The 14,680-nt window shown below is 42.7% G+C and overlaps 1 protein-coding gene across 3 annotated transcripts in view; it reads right to left on the bottom strand.

Moving 5' to 3' along the window:
* The window catches only part of FNDC3B (fibronectin type III domain containing 3B), a 187,141-nt gene that overhangs the window by 66,702 nt on the left and 105,759 nt on the right, over window positions 1-14,680 (bottom strand). The window lies entirely within an intron of this gene.

Genomic DNA, 14,680 nt, shown 5'->3' with positions numbered 1-14,680 from the left:
TCCACAACCAATGCTATTAACTGTGAGCTGCATACAGAGAGTAAAACCACCCAGTTTCCAGAACTCAGCTGTGACAGAAGCCCAGGAGTTTCTCAGTTCCTGCTGAACCTGACCCTGGTTTGTTCACCAGAGCCACCTTTGCTTCAGTAGCTGCAGACTGGGCTGTCCCCCTGCCCACCAGGGCTCTGGAGAGGACAAGTGTCCTTGTCCCATGCAGAGAAAACCCAGGGGAGCCACACAAGGTGCCTGCCCTGAGCCCCAGCACCCACCCCCCCTGCTGCCATCTGCCCTTAAACTGAGTAATGCCCCAAGCTCTTTTACAGCCACCTTCCAACTGTGGAGGCAATGAAGTGATGCCAGGCAAATCCCAAAGTCTGACCAGCAGCAATCCATCCTCCCTGCCTGAGCCTTGTGCCTGGTACAGCAGCTCCTGCAGGGGCTACACAGAGGCACCAACAGGCTGTGAAATGCTCCCCCCTAAATTAGAGGGATAACTGTGCAGAAGGTGCTGCAGAGGCCATCCTCTGAGCAGTGGAATCAGCCTTTCCCTCATCCCACCCCCCCCCCAAACAATCTTGAGGTAAAACATCAGCTTAGAGTAATGAGGTGACACAAAGCAGCTTTATTCTTTTTGGACCACAGCACAGAGAGGCCTCACTTTCCACTACAGTATTCTCTAATGGAAAACTAGGAACATATTTTCCTGTTTTTTGGATTTTTCTTCTTTAAAATGTTAATGCAAAGAGTTTGCTCACCAAAGCAGAAGAACATATCTCACCTAAAGCACAGTGAGCCAGATGTACTTGGCATAGGGAGCAAAAAACATTAATAAGCAGGTGGGATCAGATCAACAGCTTTCACTAATGATTCCCCCAAAACCTGACCTAGTTCTCGTAGCCCAAGAATGTGTCTTTATTTTTGTCTGTGACCTGCTTTAAAAAAGTAGATCTTCTTTTTAAAAATTCCATGTGCTCGACTGCCAAAAAATAGAATTGGCTGAATACTGATGGCAGAATTCCAGTGTAAATGCCCATCTCTGCCTAAAAGAATGCACCTTGGTGTGGACTGGGAATGACAGATCTCCTGCTGCACACATTCCTGGATTTCTTTCAGTCTCAGCCACTTGGAAAAGAAAAGAGCAGTAATATTTCAGAAGAAGTTGAGGGTAGCAAGATTGGGGGTTTTTTCCATAGCAGATAACCCTCACAGTGTATTTTAAAGAGCATAAACCAGCAGGATTGAGCCAGAATATGATAATACTCATTTCAAAATTACACACATGGACTAAAATGGCTAAGGAGAACGGTGAGATGATGATCCAAGTGAAAATGTCAAAATTTGGGGGGGTTTCAGACTGCAGGGTTCCTTTCTGCATCAGTAAAGAAGCTGAACTGTGCCACAAAAGCCTGGAGCCAGATCTGCACACTGTGGAGATCCTGCAGGCTTATCTCGAAGGGATGCTAATCAGAAGCAGCTTCTGCAGCTCTGAGTGTAACAAAAAAGCTGCTACTATTTTATCGAAAGTTTATGGTTATTATGTCACCCCTAATTACAACCCCCAGAAGCTGAGAGTGAATCACTCTCAACCTTAAATCCCAAACATGTGGACTGAATTTTCTTCCCTCTCTCTGCTTTCTAGCAAGGATGCTCTGTCACACTGAGCAGGAGAGGAAAACAAACCCTGAAGCCCAAAGAAATCTCATTTCCCTCTCCCATGAAAGGTGATTGCTTTGTACAGTAACTGAGTCCTCCCACCCTCTGCAGGTCAAGGCTGAGGGTTCAAACTGCTCCAGGCACAGGAACTGACTCCAAGACTTAAGGGAGGTGGCTATGCCCAGCAAATAAATAATTTAGTTACTTCAATCAAACTTCTCAATGAAGTGTCCTACTCAGGGAATTTTTTTACATTAGTGTCCCAACTATGTATCTTGTTCACACAGAAGGCTCTGGGTACCAGATACAGAAGCTTTGGGTTATTACAGACATGTGGCCATTTATGAGGTCAATATGGACATTTATGTGGTCAGTATGGACATTTATGTCACGAAGTGTTCATACAGATAAGCTGAAGGTGGAAGAAGACAAGTCTTCTTCAAAGACTTTGGGGAGAGGGAGAGAGGGAATGGGATACATATAATAAATAATGCCCTGTGAAAATAAAGCAGATACTAAAGGCAGAAAGCAATAAATATCCACAAGCAGTGTCTGTAACAGCATCAGAGAACACACCACAGGTTGAAAGGGGACCTCAGCAGTGGTTATCAAGAACTACAGTATTTACAGTATTTCAAATACTTAGTTTCCCATTTCAAGAGCCATAAAAAAAAAAATCTCAGGCTTCTATGGATGGCTGACTTCCTTTCTGTAATAAACATGATTATTCACAGTCTCCTGAACTAGACTAAGCTAAGGAGAACGAGTCCTGTCCCAAATCCCTCCCTCAGCAGGGAAGTTTCTCTGACCTGCAATCTGAGTATCAAGCTCAACATCTTCATTCCAAGCCAACAAAGAGGAGAAAGCCTTCTGAAACAGAAGACATAGAGAAACCATCTGATAAGCTCTATCTGATAACACAGAGCTACTGGAAGGTCTTTCCTCCTGTCTCTCTGTTGTTACTCAGCAGCCACCAAGGACTATACTCTAGATTAGCTCACTGGAGCATTTAGGGACAGGGAGCATCTGCTGGACATCACAGATGCAGTGGTGGAAAAGTGGGCAAGAACAGCAGCAAAAAACGGGCAAGTCTTGATGTAAAACAGGCAATTCAGGTTCAAAAAACCCACCTAGAACTGCTCAGGAAGGGTGGTGGGTGGCTGAGCATGTTTCACTCACCTGGGACTAATTGTTCCTGAATAACAGATAGTTGATTTGCATTTCAATCTTTGTCTCTTCCTCTCCCTCAGCTGACTGAGGGTTGAGTATGTGACAGGAAGACAGAAAATCTCTGTATGTCAAAGCCCCCAAACACTGGGGCTGGCAGCAGGAGCTGCTTTCCTCCCTGGCCATCGGGAACAGAAGCTCAGACACGTCAAGGAAGAGCCCAACTAACACTTCAGGTCATTGTCCCATTTTAACTTTTCCTCTCAACATCTGTTCCCCACATCTGTCATGGCAAAACTCTTCCTCCTAGGAGGAAGCTGGGGGTGGGGACGAATTCCTTGTGAATGCTCAGTGGGGTCCTCTGAGGGACAGTACAAAAATCTGAGTTACCCTGCTAATCTCACTGTGTGAGAGATATTACAGCACTCCCAAGCTACAGCATTAGGTTCTAATTCCCAGGCTGAGGGTTCTTTGGATCCAATGTATCAGACTAAGCTTTTACTGCAGAAAAGCCAGCTGAAAGACCTGGACCACATTGAGTCCTCTCTTTTTTCAGAGTTTTGAATCATAAACAAAACTCTATAGATACAATCAGGAGTAAAATGGCCCTAAAAACTGAACACTTTCTCAGCAGCTGTTTGGTGCTAACAGGGTTTCAGTGTCAAGTCTTGCTGAACTAAAGCCTTTTATTCTATGCTTCTGTTAGCCTGTGTCTATGTTCCTTTCTGCACGTACAGCACAAATATCATTTTCAGACCTTTCCAACCATACTTTTAAACACCAAGCACAGCTTTAAAAAAAAACGGAAAAAAATGTCAGCTCAAGGTAAGTTTGAAGTTTCCATCAATAGTTTACATGTTTGCATGAACAGCAGCTGTGTATGTAAATGGTTTCAAATAGCTAAAAGCTCTAAACTAATTAAGATTTTCCCATTGCAAATACACATTTTAGGTTTGTTCTGCATTCTTTCCTTCGAAGAGAGGAAAAGGTCCAGCTCAAGACTTAGCTGCTGGCCACAGAAAGTATTTACTGTTTCAACAGCCTTTCCATTCCAAGGGGATGACATCAGCACTAGCACTTTGCAAACCCTGAGTCTCTAATTCTCAAGCAGAGCTCCATGCTCACAGATATGCCAGTCATAACATGACATGCTTTCTCAGAATTTGTTCCAGATTTATCGGGGCTGTGACCGCCTTTAGTGCTGGGAAAGATCTTTCATCAGTCACGTACAGCACAACCTACAGCCCCCGAGAAAATGAACTCCTCAAAACACAGCCCAGCTCCTTTGTGAGCTGCCTGCCGATGTCAAAGCTTAAGGCACCAAGAAGAACACATACAGACTTTCAGGGCATTGCAGAAATGTAAGTTAATAAGCTCCTTGTATAAGAACAAACCTAAAGCTGCAGATGTCACGCAGCAGCTGAGTCACAGGACCAGAGGGGATGTGACACAGCCACCGAGTCCATCCTCCTACACTGAAACATGAACATCTATCCCCAAACCATTTCTCTGAGACGGCTCCCTAGCCCGTTTCTTCAAAATAAATGACAATTAAATAAATGACCTCCTGCCCCGTGATCACGGTAATCTCCAAACTTCTCAAACAGCACAGCCTCTAACTCCTCATCACAGGGAAGATGATCTCAACTCTCCCTGCTGCATCTGAAACTTATTCCTTCTTTCCTGTACATTTGCCCCAGGCGAGTTCATCACCCCTGTCTTTGTAGCCATCTTTCACATACTTGCAGGAATTTCTTCCTTTAACAAAACAAGCTCATTTCTCCATACCTGTCTTTAAGAGAATCCACCTGCTGCTGTCCTCTGCCACATTTTTAAATTGGTCTCCATCCTTCTGAAGATGTGGCACAGCCCTGACCACCATGGGCCAGCTGAGGTCCTGGCAGCACCAAAACTAAGGACACATTTACAAAGCTTGCTTAGAAGTCTCCTCTTCTCTTTGTCTACAGAATAACTTGACTCTTAGGGTTTGTAATCTCTTATTCCTCCCTGAACTAGCATGTAATTTAAAAACCAGCAGGTTTGAGAACAATTAGCTGCAGTGCAGTACGTGGCCCTTGCCTTGATCAAACTTCTTCTCTGAAGGCCATTACAGAGCTCTCCTCCTGTCTTGTCCTCCTTCCCTGACCCATCAAGCACTCTCAACCCTATCAGAGCCTGATATGGACTATAATTTAATAAGCCTCAATCCTTATTCCATCCTTCAAGCCCTTAATGAAAATATTGAATAAAATTAGACCTAGGACAAATTCCTGCCTAATCCAGTTTGATGCAGCTCTCCAGTCTGTCAGGGAGGCAGCCCAGGACAGGGCAGGGTCAGGGATAAACCGCCAGGCTGCTGCTGCCTGACAGCTGTGACACTGGCAAGGGCAAATCCACTGAACACACACTGAACACACAGGGCTTTAAAAAACTCTTCCCAGCACCACTTCCACGCTGGGCAGAACAAGGAGCCCTCAGAATAAAAAAGTTATGAAAAAATAAAAAATTCATATTCAAAACAGTCAATCACACCAATGCAATCCAAGGAATATTATTAATTAGGCCTGGAGTAGATTTCTAAATGTTAAATATTTCAGATTTCTGTTCATTACATGAAAGCTAATAAAAACCATCAATGATAAAACACAACTATGGCTCCCCTGACAAAGGTAGAAAGATTGATGTTATCCAACTTTGGATGCAATTGCTAAAACATGTTCTGATTCTTTAAAAATTGCTGTGCATGAGTGTATCACAATTTTTCAATTTCTAAGTGCCTTCCCAGTGTTGCTATCTGATTTCTCCTGCTAACATACCTCAATTAATGTCTAGGAGCTTATCCTTCATTATTTATCCTTCAGGACCAAGCCATATATAGATAGGAAAAAAAAAAAAAAACAACAAAGCAAACAAAAATTCCACCCAACTTACTCCCTGAATAACTGAAGGAAAATAGAACAAAATCCCTGTATAAAATCCAGAAAGGCACATTTTCAGATCTAAAATCAGAAAACCCAAAACTCTAGTCATCCTGATTCACTGAGACCATAAAGCAAACAATAACTGAAATGCTTTGCCTCAACACCACAGTGATTTAGGCATGAATTTAATCCCACACCTCAGATATGTCCTGCCCACAGTCCACACCTATTGACCTGCTTGTTTCACCTTGACTGCTTGAGTATTCTATTGTCCATGGGACAGGACACTCCAAAATATCTGGAGTGCAAATTCCCAGCTCATCCTTCTTTAAATGAAGGCACTTGCTATCACATGGATCAGGATCATATGTGGAAGCATTCAGATGTACATAATGAATGTACCTGAGCTAAAAAGTGTTTTAAAAATAAATGTAAGGGTGTCCAATCCTCCCTGCTCCCCATTATTGTTTGGATCGATGTCTTTCACTGGGATGGAAGGAAGGAAAATAAGATCAGTAACAACCAGCAAGGGAAATAAAAGGCTGGATGCAAGGGACAAATGGAGGGTAAGTGACATGTTGGGTTTGTTTTTCTCTGCTTCTTCGCTGCTACTGCTGGAAGACAGCAAAAACAACTCCTACTTTACTGGCTGGAGATCTGAGCGAATTCCTACTGTGAACACGCAGTTGGTCCATTAGAAGGCAGAAAAGGGCTTTCTTAATAAAATACAGCAACCCCCCATCTCCATCACACACATCTGACATCCTGAGCGAGCGCTTTGTACACGTCCCAAAGCAGATAACAGAGGCAGTGCACTGTGGATGGCTGCAGCTGGCTGGGTTTGAAGGAACACCAAATCAAACAATGACATAACCCACAGAAACAGAGGAAGCCCAAGCTGAATCTGCTGGAACAACAAACCACTTACACACAGGACCTCCTCTTGGAGCGCTCTCTTTTCATCATTTCGAACTGCTTTAGTTTATTCTGAGTCAAAATATTTTTTCTTTTTATTTTCAGCAGCTTCCCTTTTGCTATTCTGTTACAGCAGCTCACACGCTATGTGGGGTTGGAAAGACAATAAAAGTTTTGCAGATAAACCAAGTGGTCTTGGTTTGTCTTTTGGTCAAGGTGTCTTTTGCTCAAGGAGACTGAAAGTGCCTCCTAAAACCTTCCTGGAGCTCCTGACTCACACTTTCCAGGTAGAAGGCTGACATTTTGTTCTCACTACAAACTTTGCCAACAAACACCTTTTCCTAGGAACAGTGATGCTCTCTTCACACTCCTTGGAATTTCGTGAAACAGTTGGGATGCTTGGAATTTCCTTACACTTAATTCCTTCCATTTATTTCCCTGCTGCTTCATGCTTTCTCCCTGTCATTTCTCCTCATTCCCTGTGACTGCCTGTCCAGCCTTTGCCATGTCAAGGGTCATTCTCCAGGCTGAGGAACTCAGTGGTTATTCAGGAGGGGATGTAACTTCTGCAGAGCTTCACCTTACAGTCACCAGCATTCCAGGGTGCCCCAGGTGACATGGCCATAAAAACTCCACAGGCTTCCCCAGCTCAAAGCAGGAGCAGGGGATGGTCAGCAGCATGGCTGAGATACCCATGCTTCTTCAAATGTGAAAATGGCTCAAAAGGATATCAGACACCAGCCGTGAAATGACACCATCTGTCATTTACAGAGAGATTTCCTCTTCAAAAGAAGAGGTTCCTTTCAGTCCTGGTACCTGATTGTCACAGCCAGGCAAAGCAGGAGCCTGAGCATCATGAACACACATGAGAGGAGGCTCACAGCTCCTCCTTGCACTGACAAAAAGCACAAGTTTGACAGCACCAAGGATTAGTCTTCCCATCTGGGTCACTGACAGCTCCACTGCATCCCACCACAGGTGTGGCTCTGTCTCTGGCACTCTTTGAGTGTCCCTGCTGGGACAGCCACACCAAGTCCTGCTGGGGCAGAGGGGAGCCCTGCACTCTCCAAGAACTGAGGTGGAAAGCACAGTTCCTAATGAACACAGAGGGACAAATCTCCAGTGTACCAGTCTGGCCTTTAAAATCCTGTGTCTGCTGCCCCATGCCAATGAGGAAATATTTTTCTCTGAAATACCATGCCCTGTGTAGGAGGACAATGGCACCAGTATTGAACAAAATAAAACTTACTTCTTCTTGATGTTCAGAAAATATGACCACAGGCAACTCTAGCCATAAAACCCTTTGCTAATCTGCCTATTACACAATAAGAGCATTTTCCTGATCAAATACAAAACTAGCAAAATAACCTGCAGAACTGCATATTTGCACAGAAAAACAATCACATAGCACAGCCAAAACAGACTCCATAGGAGTTCCAAACTTGCTGGGGATTAAACAGAGCACCTCAGCCAAAATTAACAACTTCCTTGGCAGTGAACCTCATAAAGCCACCGAGTTTGCTACAACAATAGGAAGGCAGCAGAGCACTTCCCCAGTGCAGAGGCACAGAAGAACCCATCATGAACTAAAAAAAAAAATTAAAGAAAATAACTGCAGGCCAAATTTTGCACTCAGTCACAACTCCTCAGCCTTGCTGGAATCAAATAAGAAATGCCTTCTTTAGATTTCATGGTGGGCAATGCAAAGTGCTTTACAATGCTGGGTTTTAGCAATAACTACTATTTCAGTCTCAAGAACAGAGTCAGAGCAAAGTAAGATATTCATCCTCTATGAAAAAGTAAGCAGGGAAAACTTACCCTAAAACAGGATAAAAGTAGAAAATGTGTCATCTTTTCATTGTTTTTGATTTTTGTCCAACTATTTACATTAAAACATAAATTTTATTTTTGTGCGCTACTTACACTATTTGCACGTCTTTAAAAGATGTTGGATTCCACAGGAAAAAAAGTTTGGGCTTTGCACTGGGGTTTTTCAATGGCAACCTAGTGAGGGGCTGCAGTTACAACTTTCTTTGCATGAACCCCAACCTAAGCTCTTCTGTTACCAATGCAAATTACTGACCTATTTTTCCAGATGAAAAGTACGATACAATGAAATTGCAATGAGTGGTGGAGGAGATCACAGTAATCCCAGAAACCAAATAACATTTTTCTCTTTCCACTCAGCCCAGGCACCACAGCTCAGAGAATGGGGGAAGGTGAAGAGCTTCCCCTCCCTTCTTTAAATCAACCCAAACACCTACAGATTGACAGCAGAACAGAAATAAATTATCTTCCTCATGACAGATGACAATCAACTGACTCAAGCAATCCCAGCCTAAATTGTTTTGCAGTCATGTCTGAAGGATGAACTATGACTATATAAGCTAGAAGGATATTAAACAGAACATTTAATAAAGACTGGAGGCTAAATTTCTAAAATGCAGAAGTCAAAAAGGCTGATGTAATCTTCTCTGTGCCCTCTCATGCCTGAGATGGGAAGAATGAGCTCAAGAATGTTTAAAAAACCTCATTTATAATGTCTGTACCAACTTCCTACTAGTGAGCAGAAAGAAATGCATGGGCAATTAGCAGTCCTATAAGGGACAAGGGCAAAATGTGATCTTGAATATTGGCCCAACCAGTTTCACCACTAAGAACCCTTCCAAATATTTTAAATATTTCACAGAAATATCCACCTGATTACTGCTTGCTGGGAAGGATTCAACAAAGCTACAGGAATTTCAGCTCATTCTGGATTTTATTGCTGAGATGAAATTCAGGCACAAGTCACACGAATCGCAGTAAATCAAAGCAGCTGCTTCTAAGCACAGCTCCTTAGAGGGGGAAAAAAAAACAAAGAAAAAAAAAACCCCAACACAAAAAACAAACCCAAGCTTCAGGACAAAATCTTTTATAATGAACCTTGGAGAAAACTGAAATGGCTGCTTCATTTTAGAACAGTGTTTATCCTTTCTGTTAACTGCAACACTCAAAGCATCACCCTGCATTAAGATTCCTCTTGCCCTTAAAAACAAATATACTGAAGGTCATAAAAACTTTAGAAATCAAATTCCACCCTTCCTCAGAAAAGGAAGAGTAACCGATGGGATTTGAAGCACAGCCTAAGTGAGTTTAGTAAACAAATCCCATTAACTTCAGGAGGGACATGAAATTTCATTTCACCACCTTTGCAAATCCAGCTGGAAATACAGACAGACATTGTTCAGGACATCTGGCTATACAAATAAGTGTTGCTCATTAAATCATTAGACTTAAACCCGTTTTATTTTTTATAGTCTGGAGGGAGGAAATGTTCTACCTCTTCCCTATAAATATCCTCTCCCTTTTGGCTCAATGTCCCAGATATTGCCAAATAAGGCAAACACAGTTCCCTTCCTTAGTTGGTGGTCCATGTTATCTCCTCCTAACTGGTGAGAATACACTGCTTATCTTGCTCTGAAGTTCTGAGATCTTGGTGTAACTCTTCCCCTCGTCACAGGCATTTAATCAGTGAGCATTTAAGCAGGATGAAAACGTACTTTGTACAATTATTTTTTTTTTTTCCTGTTGGGTGGGTATCCATAAATTATGTAAACTCCCAGGAAAAAGGTTCAGATTTCAGTCTTCTGGACTTGACTGTCAGTTGCAGCAGAAGCTGCAAATTCTTGAGATAATATGAAGATCCTCTGGGGGAAGAGGTTGTGCCTTACGTCATTTAGCACTGACTTCCTGATAAATGATGGAGCAGACAGCTTATCCAGCCTGCCCTGCCAAGGAGATCCTGCTGGCAAAATGAGGCATGGGAGGGATAAAGCAGACAGGAATAAAAATATGAAAGCCTACAGAAACTGATCAGGATTGGGAAAAACAGCTTTGGGGTACAACACCACCACTGTCAAAAGGGTTTATAAGCCCTAATAAGGTCAAACCCGAGCCCTGGAGCCATAGTTCCCCCTCTGATATCCCCCCACTAGATATCCCCCCTACATGTTCCTCGGTGGACTTTGAGCCACGTTTTCCTGTAGTGAGGAAGATTAGGGAGCTTCTAATGAGATTTATTTTGGCACAGCTGCTGTGATGAGGCTGAAAAACATAACCAGAACTGTGGTGACCCTTTCTGCCCCAGGGATGGCTCAGAGCCACGGATGCCCAGACCACCATTCAGTTCTTAGATCACCTCATAACCACACTGAATCATTTGTATCCACACTGCCCTGTGTTCTCTTTGCATTTTCAGGTACAAAATGTCTGAACAAAACCAATTCTGAGGCATTTCCATTTGCCTTTAAAAACAGCTGACATTGAAGATGGGAGACTATTGTGCAATTAAATTAGGAGATGCTCCCACTTAGCTCAGGAAGAGAATCTCTTATCTACAACTTCTGGTGCTGAAGTTATGAAGCTGGTTCTTTAGTCTTTCAAGATAAGTGCATAAAAATAGAGAGTATCTCCTCTCTCCCTGTGTCAGCCCTTCCCAGCTTATAGAACTCCGTGCCAACAAAGCAGTGTGGTGTGAAAGAAGGTGGGACTGCCATGGCACTCAGGCTTCTCATAAACTTTGGGTCTGTTCCTGCAGCATGGATAGAGCAGGAGACTACATCCCTGCTTGTGACAGGTCACACGGAGACAAGATTTCACAGGCTTACAAATCCCTGGAAATTATCTGCACACAGGCAACTTCTGGGAAAGAGTTGGTCAAAGATGCCTGAGAAGGAAGTACCCACGGGCAGCTCAAAGCAAAACACTGCTGGGCGTGGAACTGGGTAAAGCTATAGCAGGGGCAGGGAGTGCACTGGACATGGACCTGCTGTCCAGAACCATTTGCGATATTTAGTTTTTACCTTTCTCCATCAAAGGCCCCATGATATAAGTTAAGCTTCAAGACAGCAGAGGAAACATTTGTTTCCCTCCCTCCACAGTGTATTTCAGTGATGCTGGATAAACATTTTAGCCATTCTTCTTGCTGAGGAAAAGTCACAGATTAAGCCTGATCTGGATAAACTCTTGCAGGCACACAGACTGACACGAACTTGGGAATGTACCCTACCTGAACCCTGCAATATGTTTCTAATACAGCCATCAGTCTATATAAAGCTCACTTAAGTGGTTACTTTACGTGACTATTAGGCAAAAAATATTATTTGGTGGGAATCTGTGTGGCCCAGCTAATGGAGCTCAAGCTGGTACACAAAGGTGTACCTGACACTCATAACCACTTTGTTTACTGCCTGAATGAGCAATTCACAGCCTATTATTTTAGAGAAAATACCAGAGCTAAAAACGGTTGAAGAAGCAGGCGAATTTCGAAATAGAAACAAACAAAAACACAAGCTCAGTCATGATGTGGGAGATAAGGTCAAGGCACGAGAATATCACACTGGAAATTCTGGGTGTTGCAAATGAACACTGGCTTCTCAAGTTCAGACTGTGCCCTAATTAATGCATCCTATTTCCTCTCATGCCTTAAAACTTACAGGAAAATAGCACAGAGCACACAAAGTCTATTTCTAATGAGATGTAAGTCTGAAGAATTCAGACAAGTAGTATTAATGGCTAAAACTATTAAAAAATGCAGCAGGAACAGTAACAGCATTTAGATTTCATGTATGATGCTGATCTGTGCTCTCAAGATTCAACACGTCTCAGGTTTCACTAAATATTATGTTTCATGTTGCATTATTTGGTGTAATACTAAAATTCACTTAACCTGACAGATGTATTTTACTCTTCCATGTGTTTTTTTCAATGTTATTAATAAAATCACTGTGTCAGTTTTGACAGGTTGTTTTCAGGAGACAATCTTATTGAAACTCCTTGTTTTATAGAAGCAAATACATTTAGGGACACCAGAGAAGCTGCACTTAACAGAGGGATATTTTGTATGGCAGCATATAAAACATTTATGACCAATTTTGTATGCAGAACATTTCTACACTGGTATAGCAAATGTTTATTAGCATGTACCAAATCATCAGTTCCTGGCTAAAAGAACATAAAAATTTACATGTATTGCCAGTGTTTCTCACTTCTCTTTGCTTACATGGACCAAAAGTCATGAACCTACTCTTCTAAGCTTTTAAATCTATAGGATATACAGGCGCAGATAAATGTATGACTCAATAAGCAAAATGGACTCAAGACCAAAATAGAAAAGAATTGACAGGATCTAGAATGACTAAGAAGAGGAACTTCGCCTGGTTCCTGTCTGCACTGAATCACAGCTCCTACAATTTCCCTTTAATTCACAGGCTCTGGATTAAAACAACAACTTGATACAGTTAAACAAAAATAGAAAAAAACCCCACATTTTCCTAAGTGTGTTTAAATGTTACACAGAAGATCCAGAGAGAACAGGATGGGGCTGTACCAAGAACGCCTCAGCTCTGGTTTATCATACGTCACCCACTCTGCATCACTTTTGTGATGAACATTTGTGATGTTCTTGCAGAGCACATCCCACCCCACTCAGGGATACCTGAGGGTACCGCTTCACCTCAGAACTTCTGCTTTGCCAAATTAACTACTTATTTTAAAATGTTTTCAAATTAAAACCACCATTGTCAGGAACTGCTCTTGCCAAGTCCACTTTCTGTGTATTCCCAATCCATTGTCCTCAAAGAAATGAGCACACAGAGCTACCCACATCTCCTGAGAAACTTCAAATTCAGCAGAATTTGGTGCCATGGTTTTTCACCTTTCAGAGCAGCTGGAGGCTGCTTCAGTGCACAAAATCAGATTTACAAATCCTCCACAATATGAAGGCAACACCTCTGAGGCTTGTACACATATGACAATGGAAGTTTACGATCTCTCAACAGTCTACAACAACTCTTTGAACTATTAATTGTTTCTAATGTTCCTTCCTCCCTTCTCCACGTGTAAAGCACATCAATGCCATGTGTAAGAAAGCAGCTGCTCGGAGCAGTGAAGTGCCCACCAAAGTCAGTGCTCCTCACTGGGAAAGCAAATGTGCTTTTCAACACTGAGTTAGATGAGCTCACAGACAAAGGTCAGTGAGTGGGCACCCAAAGGACTCTGCCCTCTCTGCTGCCTGGCAGGTCTGGATGCTGTTGGAGGGATGTGTTCAGGCCTGCAGGCTGCTCCTCAGCATCATCATCACCACACTCCTGGGCTAGAAAGGCTCCTGATCTGAAGCCAGATCTTCTCCAGTGAGGACAGAAACTTCTTTAGGAATGTTTTCACAAAGGCGCACACGACCAGCCTGGAGCCACCTCCCTGCCCAGGCTGGCTCTGTTTGTTCTGTCTCCTAGCTCCCACAGCTCCTGCACAGGATGCACACAACAATCCAGTGCCCACTTCCCACTTTGGCCCATTTGAAGCGTTTTAGTTTTGGCTGTCTTAAGCTCTTCGAGCTTCAGTAAGGATTAAAATAAAAGAAGAAGAAAAAAAGAAAATGTTTTATCGCATTTGAAGAGACAAAAAAGAAAAAAAAAGAGATGTTTTATAAGGAAATAGGCAAAAGCATTGTCAGAATGCTGAAAACTGCTTATTTTCCCACAGAACTTGCAGCCACACACAGAACTTCTTGAACTACCAGATGACCAAGAAGGGAGCCACTGAGTGCATGAGAAGGAAGTGAGTCAGACTGAAATTCATAAAGGACAGCATGAATGGGACAGGATTTCCTCTTACAGCTCCTTTTACATGGCAAGGCTCCTTTACAAAAAAAACCCAACCCACAAAAACCCCAACCCTGCTCCCTCCTCTCCCATTCAGTTTTTAAAGCAGCTCTGTGGAAAAAGCTCCAATATGGATTTTAAATCAGAATCCTAGTATCATACCTCCAAGCCTTCTACTGGTCTAAGACACCATCCATCATCCTACCAGAAACAAGCAGAACTGCTAAATTCCAGGCAATTATAAAAAATCAGCTTCCTTTTTTTTTGCCTTAAAACAGCCTATTTCCAACATAACTAGAAATCTTTATTTACAAGTGCACCACCCAACACAGCATGATGCAGTCAATGGAAAAGGTCAGAACTGCATTTATATCCCCAATC

This window comes from Zosterops lateralis (genome assembly GCF_965231275.1).
Source record: "Zosterops lateralis genome assembly, chromosome: 10".
Taxonomy (NCBI): Eukaryota; Metazoa; Chordata; class Aves; order Passeriformes; family Zosteropidae; genus Zosterops; species Zosterops lateralis.
The sequence above is the reverse complement of the archived record's forward strand: the minus strand, read 5'-3'. Positions and strand labels throughout refer to the sequence as shown.